General features: G+C 29.5%; 1 protein-coding gene across 2 annotated transcripts in view; it reads right to left on the reverse strand.

The window, feature by feature from the left end:
• The window catches only part of LOC106680574 (facilitated trehalose transporter Tret1-2 homolog), a 152,179-nt gene that overhangs the window by 83,422 nt on the left and 47,349 nt on the right, over positions 1 to 21,408 (reverse strand). The gene's annotated exons all lie outside the window — the stretch shown is intronic.

The following is a 21,408-nucleotide window of genomic DNA, read 5'->3' on the forward strand; positions in this document are numbered from 1 at the left end:
AGTAATTTTTCTTCTCTCAATTTTATTTTATTTATATATATTTTTTTAATATTAACTATTGCTATAAAGTCAGCTTATATATTCTAGTATAGATATAATGATCTTAGAAGTCAGTTAGTGTGCACAGGAAACATCACCATTGCTGTGGATTGCCTTGTATTATATTAAGAAATATGCTACTGGACCAATTATATATTTTGTAATTTCTGAAAATGATATTTCAAACTTCAGACGATAGAATCAAAATATACGTCAATATAAAACCTAAATATCTTTATTATTTCATTTTAACAGGATCTACTACCGGCTAAGGTAATCAGTATTCAGAAGCTATTTCGAGTGAAAGTGCCTTCGACCTCAGTACACGGCTTATATTAACTAACATTAATAACTTATTTCCTAGCAGTAATCGAAGTAGGGATTTCACTTCCTTCCTTTTTGCTAAAATTAGAGCTGTTTTAACATCCTGTCTCTAGTAATGGTACAGGTCATAAAATAAATCCTATAATAGATGAGATGTTATAAGGAAAAAGTAAGAGGATAGGTGGAACTAATTCCCTTAAAGCCAAGTTTTAAATTATCTTGTTCGTTGTTGATGTCTTTTTGGCACACTAATAGCATAAGTAAAATATTAGTGTAAAAAATTAATTTGTTTCTTTAAGAAACATAAAAATTTCATACCTTATTCAAACAAAATAATTTGTATCCAAGTTAAGACTCAAAACACTTTATATTAATCCTACGTCCAACGTTTCGGACAATCTAAAATATAAATTTACACCTCACATCCAATAATTTAAAAACGTTTTACAGGCTATTCTTTCTAAGTCATTAATTTTAGTCAAATCGCCCTATTTTGTCACTTTCCATTAAATTTTAAAACATTTAATTACAGATTAACTTAACTCTCTTATCACTTGTTAAGTTAATTTATTATGTAAGGTGTATATTTATGTTTAAGATTGTTCTTGAGGATGGCCAAGTTGGCCGAAACGTCGGACATTTAAAGAAATAACAAAAAGTTTTGAGACTTGACTGGGATAGAAATTATTTTATTTAAACAATAAAAAAAGTCTCAAACAAGTGAAAAGATTATATATAAAAAAATTGTTACAGAATAAGAACAAATAAAAAAATGGTTCTCATAAATAAGGTTCATTTTTATTTTTATCGTGCGGTTAATAGCTATAAAGATAAAGCTAATATACTATAAAGCTATGAGCAAAAATACGTGAATATTTTAGGCTTTTCAGTTTTTGGGTACCATTTTGTTATTTATTCTACTCTCGGCTTACATAATACCCACCTCCATCATTTAAGGGGTCTCTATACTCCCACCTAACAACCTTGATGAAGATCTACAACGTAGGCTGAAACGTCAGCAGAAAATAAATAAATAGTTGAACTGTTTTTTCTTCCAGTCCTGACCATCTCCTTTTAATAAAATTACCATTTTATCAGCATATCATTTTCTGCAAATATAATTGTGTGGTGACATAGACATAATTTCATTATTATTTTTAAAGAAAAAAAATCAAAATGGCTGATCAAAAACCCCATTTGACAAGCTTTCATTTTTCTACTCTTTTTGTATGTACTTAAGACACCGATAACAATTTTTTAAAAAAATTAAGCCCTGTCTTTGTGGAAATTAGCTCAACCCGAAAACCTATACCTTCAGTACTACTACCCCTATAAAATTCTAATATTGAAACTACAACCGACCTTGAAGCTAGGGGACAATGACATCAAAGATGATGCAAATGTTTTACTCTATGAGTAGTTGAGTTGGATGCAGTAAAGTTAACATTCGAAATGATTTATGTCTACACTACAATGAAAATACTTTAAAAAATGTGAAATTACAATTAAAAATGAAATCAGAACAACAAATATATGATAAAGATGTTAGACAATAGATTAGATATATAACGGTTACATAAAAGAAGCCGCCCAACTGTTGTATGCGGAATGTCTGTTTCCTACATTGTAGGGGAAAAAAGTAGCTATCCTATGAGAGAGTCTGTATATATTTTCATGAATTATAGAAGTATGAACTACATCTAATATTCATAAGTATCCAAGTCAGTTTCGTACATTCTTCTTTACTTCTTCATGAACCTAAGAAGGTTGATATCGGGTCATGTCTTGAAGAATCACCTCTTTTCTCATCCAACCTCGACCTTTTCTCAACAAGCAAGCCCCCGCTTTGATTTTCTAATCATAACAATTATTGACTTACACCACTATTCTTTTTACTCCTTAATATATAATACACCAGAATTTTATGCAAATAAGTAAGTGGTTATGTTTAGAACGATAAATATTACTGGTACTGGCAAAGGTGGTTCTAGTACAAAAGCCCAAGAGGAGAAAAAAGGCAGTTATCTCACCCCAATTTTTGATTACTTAATTGAAAACTATGTATAATTACTAGTAAAAATTGATGAATCTGCCATGTATAGGTAGGGGGAATAAAAAATGGCAGCTGTTTCAAAGCGACAAAAAAAACTAATTTTTGATTCGGAGCTCTATATCTTAAAAAGTAGCTACAACACAAGAAAACCTAAGAGAACGTCATTTAAAGAAGAGTAAATTTGCTAAAATATGAGCCCTAATAGAGTTATTTACGTTAAATATTGTTCGAGAAATAGCTTTTTAAAAAGCAAAATTTGTCAAATATCATGAAAACTACTATTCCTACGAAGGTAAAGTTCGTAAAGTTCTTTATAGTCCATTAAACTAGCTTTAATTTGAGTGCTAATAGACATCTGTACGTCACATAGTTCCTGAAATATACATTTTTGAAAATAAATTTACTAACTACTGATCTTTCAGTAGATTTTTAAGAAATTTTGGTTTTTAAAAAACTATACCTCGAGAACTATTGGACGTAAATAGCTCTTTTAGTGCTAATATTCCAGAAATTTTACTCTTCTTTAAATAATGTTATCTTAGATTTTTTAGTGTTGTTTGTAGTTTTTAAGATATAGAGCTCCGAATGAAAAGTTAATGTTTTTTCAACGTTTTGAAACAGCCGCCATTTTTTATTCCCCCTACCTATACTTGGCAGACTCATCAATTTAGACTAGTAATTATACCTAGTTTTCATTAAAGTAATCAAAAATTGGGGTGAGATAACTGTATTTTTTTCTTCCATGCATTTTTCTCTTGTACTATTCTATTTTGTGTCTGCCTATCTCAGGATCACCAAATAGAGACCCATTTTTCTTTGACCTTCCTGAATGGGTTCATAATACAATTAAAAACAAGAGGAGTTGAAGCCAAATTAACAAATTTAATCAATTGCATGGACAGTTAGCTCTACTAATTAAGAAGAGTCCAACCCTTGACCATGGCACTGATTGATTAGTTAACTGATGCCCTTCAATACTCGGAAAACAGATCTATCCAGCTAGATCCATTATCTTCGTCAAATTGAAAACCAATGGATTGATGAAAAATAAGTTAACGGAGGAATATAACATCGTATTTGGGATAAAATTAGGTTAATCATATGTTTCCCAACTAAATGCTTTGTATCTGTACCTCTATAATTTTTAGCGAACCAAGAAATTATCATAATTAGTAAAGGTTGGCAACCTTTCGGTATGAGTGTTCTGTATAGTATAGACATTTTTTGGTTCAGTAAAATCGTTATTAATTTTTACTTTCACTCGCCTATTTCTACAATATATAGTAAGGAAAACTACAATGATCGCGAAAAATTTCGAATTCGAGTTAGCTATGGAAAAAAGCGTTTTTGTTATCCTAAGTCGAAATATCCATGTCTCGAAAAATGGTCTGTGAGAGTATGAACTAAGATTAAATATATAATATGGGTGTATGCCTGCTATGTAACAGCAGTTTTTTCCGCCTCGTACAACCGGAAGTCCTACTTTATAGAATCGATTATTCACTTTTTTCGATTTTCTCCAAGAAGGCTTCAATTATTTTGATTCAAATGATTTGAAAAATCTTTCTCTATAGTGTCTTTAATTTTCTCTATGTGAAATAAATAAGATCTCACTTTTATTATTAGATTATAAATAACAAAAATATTCATTTATTAGTGACATTAAATAATGGAAAAATACAAAATATTAAAAAAAAATTGATGGATAACTAAAGGAGAAAAGCGAGAAAATATAGGGAGGTTCAAATCGAAAAAACTTTCAATCTCTTCCGACTGCAAACGTATGTTTACGACTTTATTTTTTGTATACTGTTGCATTCTAGGGAAAGAAAAAGTTAACATTCGTCATTTCCATCTAAAAATCCCCCTTATTGTTTTTATAGCAACAGAAAAATAAAAATGGTTTGTAAAAAAGTTTTCCGCTTCTAAGTTGTATATTACATTATATAACTAAGTAACAATGAGAGAAAAATCAAAATTGCTAATAAACATATTCATAACACTAACAAGCACATTGTATTGCCTTACGGGATTTTAAAGCTTTAAGAATGATTATTCATTAATAAATATATTAATAAGACATTAGTTAATTTTTTTAACCATAAAATAAATTAAAACAATCAAGATATATTTTTTTAAACTATTTAACCAGAGGTAATTTTTAGTAAATTAGTCTTAAGACGTTATATGTCCATATTAAGTTTCATGTTTGTATTCCAGGTTATTTAGAGGTGGCTTTTTAATCATCAATGTGAATATTAACTTTTATTTCTATTATTTTTAACTATTTATAAGATTTATAACAGCAATTTACAAACGGGATCTTAACCTTTTAAATTCGAATTGAATATGGAATCTGTTTGAATTCTAAGTGAATCCTACTTAACGAAGTTGAAGCGTTTAGAGCCTTTTACTACACGACGCTGTTACTTCCTGTTATATTAACAGGTTAACTGATTAGTTATTTGTCTGTTTTTTTTTTCAACTTAAATTCAAATAAATATTGATCTTCCAAAATCTGATGAGATTTTTCGAAATTACAATTTTGTATGCTATATTTTTCAAAACCACTCAAACTTTTTTTTTTCTTCATAACCCCTATTTCTGGATTTCATTTAAGGTTTTTAGCATGAATATATATTCTGGTCCTGCACTGTTTCCTTCTTCTGTAGTGGCCTACATTTTAAGGAGTTTTTGAATTGTATTTTTTGTTGTAGTGGGCGTTCTTCGAATTTTATAATGTGCTGGGGCACACATTAGTTTTGAATTTTAAATTCAAATTTTAACAGCCCCTCACGATAGCCGAGCGTTCTAAACCATAGACCTCTGGCACATATATCATATGACTCAAACTAAAAAGGTACATTTTATATGTAACTATACAAACAACGTTAAGTGAACGGGAAGAGGGAGATGATTGGATGAGTTAGAGGCTGATTGGGAGATGAAGGTAGACAAAGCTGTTCCAACCAATTGAACCGGCGACCGCGATCCTCTTTAATGTCCAACAGATTTAGATTCTCAACCAATTACGGACCATTAAGCAGTGACTAACGTTTTGATAAATATTTCCAACTCTAATAGACACGTATAAGAGAAGTAATTCATTTGGTATGAATTGATTCATGCTAGAGTGTCAACAGTCACATTTATATTAAAATTGCTACTTCTCTAGTTTTAGATCAGGAGGTCTGGCAGAGTTTTTAATAATGCAAGACCATTGTATATTATTAATAATATATTCATGAGACCCACCTATTTGTAAAAACATGTGGAGTGTTATAATTAATATAAACTCATCACAACCCGGTGTTTTTTTCACTCAAATATTTTATAAAAATGGATACCCTTCATATACCATATACATAGAGATCCTTACCTCGTGGTCCCATATTTAACATAACTAACTTTACGCAAACATACCACAATAGAAACGTTTACTTCTGACAATAGCAACGTTAGAACGTTAAATCAATATGTATTTATATGAATATTTTTCTTCACCCCTTACCGTCAATCCAAAAGTGCTTAAACTAACAAAAATGTTCTACTTTTATTTTTAATGTATTATAGGTTATTTGTCTTTTTTCGAAATAAAACGTAATAATACTGTTTAAATAATTTAAAAGATCTAAATATTCCAGATAAACTCGAGTATTGTTTAAAAATGCAATCAGTGATTTTCAGCCCTCATTTGCAGGTCAGCTATTTTAGTGACACTTACCCATTTTCTCTTCCCGGTAATTTAAAGGATCTAATTTGAATTACATAATAATTAGAGATTTCGCAATTACTAATATTTGTAATTGTAATTATATATCAATAAAGAGGATTTGAAAATAAAAAAATAAAAAACGCAATTACTTTACCCCAGTGGAGCGGCCCTCCCCGTTCTTTGTACCCCCCGGCCAGCGACGCCTAGGCCAATATTATAATACAACTCCCACCTTCAGCGGGCCCAGCCCAACCCCCTATAATGCCATATGGCAAAGGAAAGTCACCGGTTACGTTTATATATACTCAGGTATATATTAATATTGTTATTGTTATTTATAATAAAGGTGGTAACAAAAAAAAAAATGGTATATATTTTACGGATCGACTGGGGAAAATTTTTACTGGGCTATAGTTCTCATAATTTTCACGGAGATTAAATATGGAAAAAAATAGAATAGATTGGAAAAAGAAATGTTATCCTCAATTTTTTTTTTTTTTTGTTCAATTTAAATATACAGTTGAATTAAGGAAGCGTTAATTTTTTTTCTAATAAGAAGTTAACCTGTTTCAATGTCGTACTTACACTGAAGTTATATAAAATTATTGATAGATATTTTATGATTGATATATACGTCACTACTTGATAGATAAACAAATTATCTAAAAGAAGAATAAAAAATCAACTAAATCGGACCCGTATTAACGATAATCAGCCAATTTCATTGTCGTTTTTATTTCCAATGCATTCTGAGAAGGCTATCATAGCAATCCAATCCCGTATCACTTAATATTTGTATCATCTAATCTATATTCCTAAAAGGTTCGGATCTTTTTCCACAATAAATTTTTGAATTACTGGACCGATTTACATTTTGTTTTCTTCAAAATGTTCCCTGTCGCTACGGTAAGGTTTAAAGCTACTGAAGTCTTCGATTCCTTCGATAGCAAAAAAGAAATGAACAAATTTAAACGTTTTTGTTGAGTAACTTAGAAAGAATGCATTTCACGGTTATTATGTACTATACATATTATACATTTTATTATAATATTGTTTACTATTTACTTTATTATATAATACATACTATATATTGCTATTTACAACTATAAATAAAACCTTTATAATAAACAATTAATTCAATCATTAATCATACGTGTAAATAAAAACAATAATGTATATTTCATTTAAACTAAATTTATTAATTGATATCAAACTTTCAATTAATCAATATACATCCTAAAATTTAACAATTGTGAAGCTTGTTGAATATAAAACCAAAAAAATTAAATTTATATTTTAATCAAATAGATACACCTCGATCTACATATTCTTTTTTTCTAATTAGGTACATCCCAAATAAATATTATCATCAAATCTTGAACATTTAAATATTTTATAAAATTTAGATATTTTGTATAACTATTTCAAGGGATATCCTCTTAATATTGGTTGTCAATGTCAGTTGAGATCATTAATCCTTGAGCTATCTTCAGTTTAGTTATTACTCTGTTTTCCTCTCATAAAACGAAAGTAAATGATATATGAGAGAAAAACAAAGTAATAAAAAATAGAAGATTAGTTCAAGGGTTCATACTAGAGCTATTTTACATTAACAAATAACATGAAAGACACACTCCCAGGAATATTGCACCAAAAAAAGGTAATTGTCTGAAGCATAGACGAAAAAAATGATGTAGACATACCTAATTAGAAATATGGAGAGAATAGATCACATTTCAAATTAATACTAAAATAGAAATATTAAATTGTTGATTTTATAGTAATTAATTATAATGTACTGATTATTTAAATTAGTATTTTTATTGCTATGTTAGGCGGTTTTTAGAGGAAAATTCCGAGGTTGGGAGAATATTCCGAAATGTCGGTAGATAAAAAAACAATGTTAACACAGGATTAAATGATTATTTTTTTCTAATTATAGAAGTTTTTTTCTCAATAATACATGAACTTGAACCTAGAAACAATTTCTACATTATTTGCTAAAATATTTAGATTCTGTAAATCCAATTGTTTTAATAATTCTTTAAAAATACGTAGTAATCATTTCACATTCTTTATTTTTTTAAATGCAATTATGCTACACAATTTTATTTCACAATTTAATGTATAATTCCCTGAATAAAATAAAATTTGTACAAAACTTTAAATACGAAAAATGTTATAATTAACTTTAAATTTTTTTTTTTTGTGCATTTAGAGCCAAAATAAATAAATACTTATTGCTGTTACTGTCAATTTCCATGCTCTTTCTTAAAAAATCATTGAAATTATAATAGAAAATTTTAATTGTTCTTTATCAATTAATTTTATATAAGCTTCATTAAAACCTTGAAAGATTTATTTTTGTTTATTTGTGACGAACAATAAATTTTTATAAGAAAATTACATTAATTGAATTTTGCACTACTAGCTTAGCTATCGGCCCCACTCAGTGTCGAATTCACGACTCTTTTTAAAAATACTCCAGATACAATTACATGTAGACACCTACAAACCTATAAAAGCGAATTAGTTTTATCTCTTTAATCAGAGTTCGTTTTCAATCTAATAACATTTTAAGAAGGGAATACCATTTTGAAGACATTCACCAGGATTCGCTGAAAAGGTTGGGGGGAGGAGTTATCTATAGGGTACCTCCCTATTATAACATGGTGGGTCAAGTTTTCATTTCGAGGGGCAGCAACAGAAATGGGAGTCGACCCTACTCCCCCCCCCCCCCCCTAGGCCCGATTAGAACCGGCGCCACTGCAGTTCCCAGGTTGTAAAGATCTGTCACAACTCTCTGAGCTACACACAGCCCAACATTTTTCTTAACATCATCAACTAATCCGAGATACGATAAATACATACCTAAATTTTATCCCACCCACAGTAACTTACTCAGGTACAGAAAGTAAATAACACGAAGCAATTAAAAATGTTAATCAATTCTTAAAAATATAAAACATGGAAACAAAAGAAATAATGGTGACCTTCAATCTCTATTATTATGGAAAGTGAAGTTGAGGCTCTTAGCAATGTCTGTAAAAACATAAAAAAAGAACAAAATCCTTGAGAATGTGGACTCAACTAAAACCATTGTTTAGAAGTCCTTAAATACAATTTAATAATTTAAAATTATTATTACTTTATTGCTTTAAAGAACACTGATACAATTTAATGATAATCAAGATATATGCTATCGAGATACTGTACCATAATTGAGCAATTCTATCAAACCATATAGTACTAGTCACTGTACATATATGTTCCTTCATAAATTTACTTAAGCGCTCCAATAGTTAAAGAACACATATGAAAACTTCTTAAAAGTATTTACAGCATACTAATAGTATGCAGAGTTCCATGATATTTCAAACAGATAGTTAAATTACCTTATTATCATGGCAGTATTCAGAAGACGAAATTAAAATTTCTAGAATAAACAGGAAGGTGATAAACAACATAAACAACAGTGGTCGCTGGAACGAGTCCAGGAATAAATCTCAAGAAGCATAACCAAGACTGAGTAATAATTTGACCCCAGGACAATGAACATTGTTCAATATCTTTTTTTTAATATCTTTATAGGAATTTGCAATTGTACATTAATATATATATACACACACACATCCAGTAAATTTGATCTTTGTTTATAATGGAGTAATACAGGCGTCTAGAGAAACTATTCATTGTTGGCAGCACTCTAGTGTTCAATACCAAAGCTATAATTTGATAGGAAGAACAGAAAGACAAAAGTTTCCTAATTACTAAGCATAAATAAAGAACACATTGAATTAATTATTTTAGACAAAGCCAACAGAATCCTTGAAGTTCTAAAATATTATTTAGATAACAGAAACGAAGCAATTTTTAGACCTCATTTGCAGGCCAGCCATTTTAGTGACGCATAACCAATTTTCTCTTCCTGATAATTTAAAGGATCTAATTTGAATTACATAATAATTAGAGATTTCACTATTACTTTGATTCTTCCCAGATTTTTTTAAGATCTTTCATGGTACATATTTTACAAATCAACAGGGGATAAGTTTTATTGCATTTTCACGAAGAAATAAAGCATAAATAAAGAACACATTGATTTAATTATTTTAGACAAAGCCAATAGAATCCACGAAGTTCTAAAATATTATTTAGATAACAGAAACGATGCAATTTTCAGCCTTCATTTGCAGGTCAGCCATTTTAGTGACACATACCCATTTTCTCTTCCTGATAATTTAAAGGATCTAATTTGAATTACATAATAATTAGAGATTTCGCAATTATTTTGCTTCTTCCCAGATTTTTTAAAGATCCTTCAGGATAAAATTTGGCACGAATTTATTACTTTTTTTTTGCGCATTCATCAATTAACTGGTTTCAGAAAAGTTTTCAGAATAATCTCAGTCGTACTTACCACCTTGACTGACACATTCAAAGAGAAGAAAACCAAGATACTCACCTGCAAACAATAAAACGACAGTTTAGTTTTTCTTCAACTAACATTTAATTTACAATTTTATTGTATGAAAATATGGTATATATATATATATATATATATATAAAGATACCAAGGCTAAATGGAAAAATATCTTACCATATAAAATAAATATTTGTAATTAAGACATGAAACAATTACTAAATCATTTTTTTTATAAATTGTTTTCAAAAAAATTATATTTTTAATAATATAAAACAATTTATAGAATGATATAATTAATTTCAATTCGAACTGCTACTGATTATATATTTATTTTGTCTTAGTACGTTATCGGATGGGTACATCTCATGAAGAATCAAATTGATATAGTTAATTTGGGTTTTCTAAAGATTTTAAATCTAATTTACTTTGTATTCCAAACAACAATGAAACGAATATCAATTTAAACTACATACGATATTAATTGTAGTACATATAGAGTAAGCACCAGTTATTTTTTTTTTAAATAATAACAGTTTGGTGCCAACAACTGTTTCAAAATAAATATATAAAACTGGTAAGTAATCTCAGTTGTTAAACCCTCTAACTTACAACTGGCGCCAATTTTAAACGGTTATTGGTACTAAAGTTCTAATATTTGTATAATTACCTATAAAATAACTGTTATACTTACCCTACATATATGTATTTTAAGAATTATACAAATAAATAAATGAAATTTTTTGTAATTACAAAACATTTTACAATGACAGGCTTTGATCGTTTGGTGATGCTCATTTAATAATTTTAATTTACAGATATTTTACTTCAAATAAAGTCAACAGACTTTCTCTTTGTAGTTACTCATACAGGATAAAAGTGGATTAACCGAAAAATATAATAAAAATCTTATTTTAAAATTGTTACCACATATTATACTTCATTAGTTTGTAGTTAATTCAATATGATTTTAAACTATCATTGTTAAATAATAAATATAAATCATGAAAGAAATATATTACAATTTATAAAACAATCGTTTTCTTTCTCACCATTTCTAAATGGTTCGAAAACATAAATAAAATCCAAAACAAGCTTTTTCTGTTTCCAAAAAATAAAAATAAAACAATTCCAGTTAGTGGGATGTAAGCCGCCTTTTTCTTTTGAATATTTTTTTAATCTGAAAAAAAAAAGTTCTTGCTACCTAAAATTCTAAAACATATGTACAATAGCATGCAAATTATATATATCCTTGATTTCAATAAATTTCATTTTGAATAATGTGTAATCGTGTACTAAACAAAAAATAAAGTGAAATTAAGAACCACACTAAAGAGAGAAAAAACTACTCTTATACTACCATGAAGTAATAGGACAAAGTTTGTAATATAGAATTGTTATAGAAAAAATACAAGCCTATCGGAATTTATGAATCATGAATATTCTTTAAATAAATACTCCTATCTGATGTCTGTGGTCGAGCGTGATTCTGACCAAATCACCTCCTCGCACAACCGTTGGTCTAGTAACAGTACTTCCTTACAAAGTACTGAACCCCTGGTTTTTAATGGGTTGTAGCGGTACAGATTTTTCTTTTAATCTGATGTCTACAATGGACGAAAATTAAAAATATGATCCTTATGATGTAATCATGTATATATGTAATCATGTAGTTACTTCTTCATTCTAATTTATGCAAATGAAAATCTAAATCACCTTACAATAGGCAAGGTCGATGAAGAATGGTGGAAAATCAAAAAGATATTTACAATATACATAAGTATATATATTAATATTTCGATTTAAAAAAAAAATGAAACTAATATCGCACAGATCCAAATAACAGTTGATCGTACTAAACATTTAATTAATACAATTTCTACTACGTCCATTATGTCGAATTTAAAGCCTTATAATTTTTGAAAACTCGGCTAAAAAGAAAATTTATAGTTCAACAATTTAAAGCAATATTTCCTTTCTTATTTCTGAATGAGATCATACATCATGGCACAAGAACTTTCCTAATGTTGGATGAACTGGAGCTTCCAGAAAAGGTGACGGTCAAAGGTAGTTCCTAATCTCGAAAATGTATTCCAGGGAGCGATCGGTTTAGGAGCTACAATAGGTTGAGGCTCAGTTTATTCCCAGGGGAGGGAGGGGCTTGATCAAGCTCAGTGTCAATTAAGCAAGTTAACTATTCCACACAGAAGGTTGAAAGTAAAGCTAATAGTTAAGGATCCAAATATTGTTTTAATTCAATTTTACTTTTAAAGAAAATTCTGATGACGTTATTAGAGTGTAAAATAATCACCCTTACTGATCAATTTCGTGGGGTGCGGGTAACCGTGGGATAAGACTTGTAGCTACTAACTCAAAGGACTCGAGTTGGAATCCGGTTGGGCAGAAAATTGTTTTCTGTAACACTGTAGCCGTGAGCCAACTTTTGTGGGTTCTGGAGCCCTCCTAGGGTCCACCCCTTAATTGGGTAAAAATCTGGCTGTCGAGCATGATTCTGACCAAATCACCTCCATGCACAACCATTGGTCTAGTAACATTACTCCCTTACAAAGTACTGAACCCCTGAACCTTCATGGGTTGTAGCGGTACAGATTTAATTTAATTACTTAATTAAATAAATAAAAACCTCCATTGGTTTTACATTTTTTAAACCATAATTAAATTTACTTCTGCGTGGCAGATGGAGTTAACTGTTTTAGTTTTCAAGATGAAACTCTGGAATTAAAGGAAAAAGAAAGAATTAGAGCACGATACGTTGAAGATTTTTATTTTTTAAAGTTAATAGTTGAAACAACATTTTCAATAATGAACCTACGTAGCTAACAAAGAAGAACAAATTAATCCCACTCAAATTCTAAGGTTTTAAGTTTTAAGATAAAGAAATTTGGATACAAAAATTTGTTTTTCTATAAACTGTAGCTGATATTTGAAAGGTAATTAATTCCTTATAACTGACTTTTTCAAAGTGCTTATGAAATTTTAGCATCTACTTATGGATGCCAATCCGTTTTTCCACCAGTTTTGGAACGATTTCAAAACTTATCAAGCATTCGTGGTGCTCATTCGCCTCATTCTTGATAATATAATTATTCCCAACAAAGATCTTAATTAGACTAATGCTGGTGAAGATATTGCAAACAATTGTAGCATACAAAACGGTCAGGAAGTGATGTGAGTGAGTAGACACTCCACATAGTTTTTATTACATCATTTTCAGTTTTTTTTCCCTTTAACATATCCTGGTTCGTAAACATTGCATGTCAACTAACTATCCAATTACCCGATACGTTAGAAAAAAATCGTTGCTATGACGAAATATAATATTATTTTAACATTACATATTTGTTATTAATGGGATTTGGCACCTCATATGAGGTAGGAAGAACTTACTTTTTTCAAAAATGAATATTTACACAAAGTGTTTCAGGGTTAAGTGGCCAAACTGAAAATATAAACTAAGGACCTCACAGCAAGAAAAAAATTTCCTCTGAAGGTATGCCCGCAAACGCTTTGTTTAGGATATTCACACCTAAAGATTTTCATTGTTATGAATTATTTAGGTTATATGAAATAAATATAACTTATTTATTTGTTCCAACTACTTTATTAATTAATCTTTAACATTAAATTCATATTAAATGCTCAAAGTGATTTCCTTGAGTATTAAGACAGGCTAGGCAACTTTTTTCATCAGCAGCAGAGGCAGAACTGGATATGTGTTATTGTTTCACAAGATTCAATTATCCTTCTTCATAATTCATCCAAGGCTAATTCTAAATAGTATTAATCCTTATGTTGTGAATAGTTTTTATACAGTTAGGGATAAAATGCCATATTAGTATTCTATCTAATCCATCTCCTAAACATAGGGTTTGCGGACATCACTCTGAACAACATTTAATATGAATCTTTATGTTTAAATTTGATTAATAAAGTAGTTAGAACAAATAAATATGTTTTATTTATTTCATAAAACGTAAATAATGCAAATGAAAACCTTAGATGTGAATATCTCTTCAACAAAGCGTTAGCAGACATACCTTCAGAGGAAATGTTTTTCTAGTTTTGAGGTCCTTACTTCATATTTTCAGTTTTGCGACTTAACCCTGAAACACCCTGTGTGTGTCTATATGTGGGGTATGTACATATATGTATATATTGAAGATTCGATATTTTTTTTTTTTTGCCTGTATCTGGTCCAGTTAGGGATACAATTATCTATAAACCTTCGTTTACTATTAATTACGATGTCGAATTAGTTAATTCAAATAAAATACATCGAAAAACTTGGGAGCTTCTTCTTCTGCCAAACAATGGATAACTTTTTAGACTCACTTTGGGATGACGTAACAATGAGATTGTTCAGCGAATGAAATGTAGGAAATTTTTTAGGATATTCATGATAATTATTCCACAAAGCAGATATTTAGAAGGAATTCAACGTTGGCAAAATAAAAGCTGACAGAGTGAACCAATTAAATGTTAACAGACCAAAAAAATTAAATGTAATCGTCAAATTGTTGTATTAGTCGACTATTTATAACTCAGCTCTAGTTAGAGATAGGTTGCAAGTTAGCAATCAATTCATTTTAACAAACGTTTCTTAAATATTACATACTGCTTTACCTTGAAGATCGTTCATGTTTGAGCCAAAACGTTACCTTTCAATGACAAACGAACTTTTTTTGTTTACGTTTCTTCGACTGTAAACTTAAATAAAACAAAACATATCCAGAGTAGAAGAGATAAGTAATATATTTGAGCCAATGTCCGAAATGAGTTAAATATTTTATAACATGCAGAACATCTAGAAATCTACATAGTCAGATAAACAAAATTTTTTTTTATTTATCAGACTATATTAAATTACTATCATTGAGAGGTACACAAAATAGAATCTGTGTCTAATTAAAAATTAAAAATTTTTACAGCGTGTTACTTCCGAATGTTTTGACTTATACTACTTTTACACCCTCTCTACATATTTTGAATTAAGTAAGCTACCCATCCACTAATGTTTTAATAACAGACTTTAATTTTTTAGAAGAGTAGTATTATCACATTTGAAGTAATTTCAACACTTTCATCAAACAAAAATAAATATCGCCAATCCTAAAAATTGAGGATCCAATTAAATTTTTAATTTAATAATAAATGGAATATAGTCCGGATGCGGTCAAATAAAAACGTTAGTACAATTTGGAAATATAATATAATGAATTTTTATTTTTATTTCCACACCCGGACCTTCCATTTATTACACACGGCCAATCATCGATCATTCAGTATATTTTAAATTAATTTAACAGCCACTTTTGACAGTGGAAATTGTTGAAAAATTCGACCGCTGAAAGAAATTTGTTCTAAGACGAAATACTTTATTTTTTCATTATTGCCTAAGCAACTAATTCTTTAAGTCTTCTTCGTCAAATCATCTATCTTGATTGAATCAATTTTTTTTTTTTTTTTTTAATTTGGAATGAATTTGTGAATAAAACAATACATCTTTGCTAGTTTAAGGTTCCTTGCATGGTTACCTACCTAAACGTAGATTTGCTCTAAATCTCAGTTTAACCGGCTATCATTGGCCCGTAAAGTTAACCGCTAGAATTGAAGATTAACTTACATGAAACGAATAATCATTGATTTTACCCGAGATTTACAGATCATAGTTTATACTGTGGTGGTGCTACCGGCTCTTAAGTGACTCCTAATATAGACCCAAGATCCCCGATTCAGTATGAAATCTATTAGTATTAGTTCATAAATAAATGTAAACTCATTACAAATTACAAGCACTAATACTTTTTTTTCAAGGTTGGACATTAGTCATATTATAGTAGTTGAAAAGTACAAGTCAGCGAAATTGTGCCAAGTATAAACTTTAAGAAAAGTAGATTTAGTTTGTATTTTATTATAACTTGATCCTTTCATAAATTGTGACTTATCTCAATTAATCTATTACTATCATAAATCATATTTCTTATCTTTTCTCTTTACTGTTGTCATATTTCTAAGACTGTAGTTGAAATTACTTAATTCGATATTTTAAATTCCTGGCATACTACCTTAGACGTTAAATAGGGCCAGGAATGGCTACAAAAAAAACTTTAAGACCAGTTTGTACAAAAAGAAGTGAGGTCACAAAAGAGGTTCGACAAAAAATGTGACAAAAAGAAGTCGAAAATGACAGATGGTTTAGGGCTACCGTCTTTAGGGTCTGAAAAATTGGTAACTGGCTGTCCACATACTGTCATTCATCTCTAATAAATATATATAAAAATATCTTGCTTTAGAAGTGGGCATTTCGCTCTTCATAAAAATAATGTATTTCCAGCAACGGTAATTTTAATCTAATTTAGTATAATTAAGAAACTAGTTGTAAATAATACCACAGTAAATAACAAACATTGTTAATTTTGACTCATCTCTCTGTAGTAATCATTATTTTGCAAAAATGTAAACTTGGCCAGGACTCTGGACCGTTGATATTTATCAAAAAAGTCAATACGTTACTACTTATTTGCTAAACACTATTCAACGAATAGATAAGATTTCATAATTTGTTTGTACTGTACATGGATGATTCAATAATTAATTTATCGTGTTATCATATAATTATCATGAGAAATTCCGCTGAAGGGGAATCGAGATGATTGTATCCATCTTTTTTAGAAAAAATAATGATCTCGAATTTTTATAAACTTTAATTGTTATATTCGCCTGTCGTCTCATCATTGTAGCGGAATTCCAAAATAGATCATAAGGAGAAACGAGCAGTTCAAAATTTTACAAGACTATTTCCTAAATCCGGACTCGAATACGGTTATAGCAGATAATTATTTTCTGTTAGTAGCCGTGAGTCAACTCTGTTGACTCTGGACCCCGCCTGGGGTTTAGAGGGTATCATTGTTCTAAAACCGGTGCTTCCTTGCAAAGGAATGAACTCTTATTTTATTATTCTTTACTAAATCATTTTAAACTTACCGTTCATCATCTTAAACAACTTCCCGTATATTTTTCTTTCTTCTTCCCTTTCCTCCATAGCCAGTTTGCTAGACGCAATAAGATGTTATACCGAAACTGTCACGCGCTTTAAAGTCAAACGTTAACTTAATTTTTTTCTTTAATGGAGTTTAGATTTAACAAGTGGCTTTAGCGCGCTTGCTCAGCCTCCACTGACTCATTACGAGTGAAGCGGCGAGAGGGATGTGCTGGGATCTTTTGAGCTCTGCTCTACCCCTCACACGTGGAGGATAGAGTGGGCTCAGGGATCCTCAGGTCGATTTTGTAAATATTGTATATTAGAGTGTAAATGTGACTAGAGACTATATTATTTTATTTGATAGTCTATATACTATATACTATAGATATATAGTTTGATTATGTTCATTTTGTTTATTCTTCTATTTGTATATATTTTAAGATTTTTTTTTTTCATTCATTTATTTATTTTATTTTAGTATGTATGAGATCATTCATCACTATTACCTATTGCCCACAACTGTGTGGCAGATTGTAATATATATCAATAAATAAAAAGTATTTTAATAATAAAAGAAAAAAAAAAAAGATTTACAGGTAAGGTTTTCATACACTTTCGTCACCTGTAAACGTAAAAGAGGTCATTATAATATTTTTGTTTTTTCTTAACACGTAAAAGAGGAGTCATTGTAACATTTTTTTTTTTTTTTTGTTTTCTTAACTCAAAAATCTTTTTCTTTTTTTGGTTGTAATATTCTTATTTTATTTCTTAATTTCATCACTATGATTCTCAGCAGACAATAAGTTAAAATTAAAAATTAAAATCTGTACCACGACAACTCATGAAGGGTCAGGGGTTCAGTACTTTGTAAGGAACGGTGGTGCAAGGAGGTAATTTGGTCAGAATCAAGCTCGACCCCAATTAAGGGTATCCAATTTATGTGGCTGGGTAGACCCATTTAGACGATATGTTACATATACATCACCTATGCTTCTAGCGATTTATGGTATGTATAATTCTGATAAATCCTAGAACATCAAATGTCAGGATAAATATATGGGATCAATCGAGTTCTGGCCTATTTTCCAATTTCGATCAAAACCAAATCCAACCTTTGCTGAGAAAACATCACCTTACTTCGAAAAGAGAAACTAAATAAATATTCTAGTTGAAACAGCTAGTGAATTTATCTCCTATGAAAGGACTTTTTTCGACGGATCGAAATGATCAGTTCATGGTATATTATTAATAAAACAGTTTGATTTCTTTGATAATTAATTTCACATTTTGTTTACTCACTAAAAATATTCTTTTGGTCTCAAAGAAGATTTTTGAATCTTAATTCGATTAAACATGGTAACGGTAGGATCTGAGCTATATCTGGCTGGTCAACAATAAGTTGCAAACTCTTTCTACTCCAATTATTTCGGGTAGCATTCATTAAAAACGACTTGATGAAAAATAACTGTTTAAAATGGGTTTAATTGTTAGGATAACATCGAAGAGTAATATATAGACGTAAGTTTTAGAAATCTAATGGACTTATTTTCTTAAATGATATTTTAAAATGATAAATGTACCTTAAATGGTTTTTCTTCACAGTGGGCAGATGTTTGAATTAGTCCCTTAGCATTGATTTGTTTATATGTCAAGGGTGGAAATGCAACCTTCAATGCCTATCGATTCACAGAATTCTCGTCACTACGATTGCAAAAGTCAAGGCCCCGGGGTCGTAAACTTAGGACCTTAGGGACTTTGTCTCAAGTCTCTAGAACAGTCAAGAATGACTAATATTGATTGTCAGTCTTTATCGATAGGCATTTAATTTAGTAAGAATAAATAAAAAGGGAGCAAATTAACATACAAATTTCCAGAGGCATTTTTAAGTTTTAAACACATTCCAATCTGAAAACACATCAACACCAAAGCGAAATGATTAATAATGGCATTGAAAATTAAATAATAACAATATGACACGAGGAAACGGTGATACGTTATCACCTTGAGATAAGAAATACATATGAAGATACTAGACCACTGCAGATCATGTCTTGTCTCCATTGGATTCGATGTAAAATATATCCCAAAACTAAAAGAGGAATAAAAGTTTAGAACGAATAAAAGCACTCTTGGAGTCGATCACGTCTTGGACTTGAGGATATGAACTCATCGCAATGATAGTACTATCATACTCGGTTGGCCTCCAATCAGAACCTTGGGCTCGTCCATATCGCAAAGCAATGGCTATCCATCTTCCCTGTACGATAGATATATATCTTACATTTATAGTCTAGTTTATTAGTAATGTAAAACAGGGAAGAAATCAGAAGTAGGATAATTTATTTCCTAGATGCCTGACTCATAATCGTATATTCGGCCCAATGGTTAAGACGGTACAGTGGTCATCAAATTTCAGTTTAGATAATAACATGATATAAAATATAATGGTAGACACATAATAGGTGTCTAACAATTTACATTACTAAAAGACAAGCCTACTTACAGAAAACTTGAAGTCATACAAAATCACTATTTTTACATTTTATTACATTGGTTTTTATTGTTTCTATAAAATAATTTGTTTCCCAGTTAAGTTTCAAAACACTCTTAATTATTTTTTTAAAAGTCCAACATTTGAGCTAATTCAACCATCCTCAAGGGCAATCTTAAATATAAATTTATACTTCACATCCAATAATTTACAAACTTTTTTAATATAAAAAATATTGTCTTATAATAGTATTCAAATCCAATAGTTTGTCGGCATAAATACATCCATTTCTTATTTGTATATATTTAATTTGTTTCTTAATTTCTTTTCTAGGAGGTCAGAAAAAAAGATAATAGTGTTAAGTCAATCCGTAATTAAAAGTTTTATAATTTAATTGAAAAGTAACAAAATAGGGTAATTTAGACTGAAATTAATGACCAGAGCAAAATAGCCTGCAAACAGTTTTTAAATCATTGGGTGTAAGGTGTAAATTTATATTTAAGATTGTACTTGAAGATGTCCGGATTGGCCGAAATGTTGGACTTTTAAAGTGTTTTTAGACTTAACTTGGATACAAATTATTTTTATATAATATAAACAATTTTTTCTCTCTCACTATTATATTTCCTGACGTTTCAGCCCTCTACCAATTTTCAAGGAGACTCTTAAATTTTATGTATCTAATGTATATATACAAGTGTCAATTTTTTTCAATAACAAACTATTATGCTAAAGTCGATTTATAAGCATTTAATTCTCTTAATTTCATCCACTTTAACCATAAGCTTAAAATGAGACCCACTTCGTACAAAATGTCACATTTATTAACAAATAAAAATGTATTCTGATAAAACTGCAATAGTCCCAACTTATTTAATTGTTAATTTCCAGATGTTACAGAATAGAAAAAATCAGTAAATTTGATAACGTCGTCTGGAAAATCTTTATTAATTTAAACTAAAAACTAGATTTTTTTCTTCTTATAATCTATTATTTTATTTTTTTAATTTAGAATTTTGTTAAGATCTGTACACAATACTTTTAATCCGAATGCCTTAAATTATTAACACATTATCTATTCAAAATGTTCACGCATGAATTCGTTTTAGTTTTAATTATTTATTGTTAAATAAAACAGTGTAGGCATAGTATAGATTTAAAATGTTCTGACTATAATGAGTCATTTCAGGAATTAATGACACGTGCATAAATATGAATAAAATTGCTCGAGATGATCAGGGAGTTAAAGATTTAATCAGATAAAATACTCTCAGTCGGGAGAGAGAGAAAAAAAAATGAATCGTACCAACTTCCATTTAATTAATTTCTGTATCTTGTTCGACCCTAAATTCTATAATGT

This window comes from Halyomorpha halys, unplaced genomic scaffold (assembly GCF_000696795.3).
Source record: "Halyomorpha halys isolate HHAL.00 unplaced genomic scaffold, Hhal_1.1 Scaffold269.1, whole genome shotgun sequence".
Classification (NCBI taxonomy): domain Eukaryota; kingdom Metazoa; phylum Arthropoda; class Insecta; order Hemiptera; family Pentatomidae; genus Halyomorpha; species Halyomorpha halys.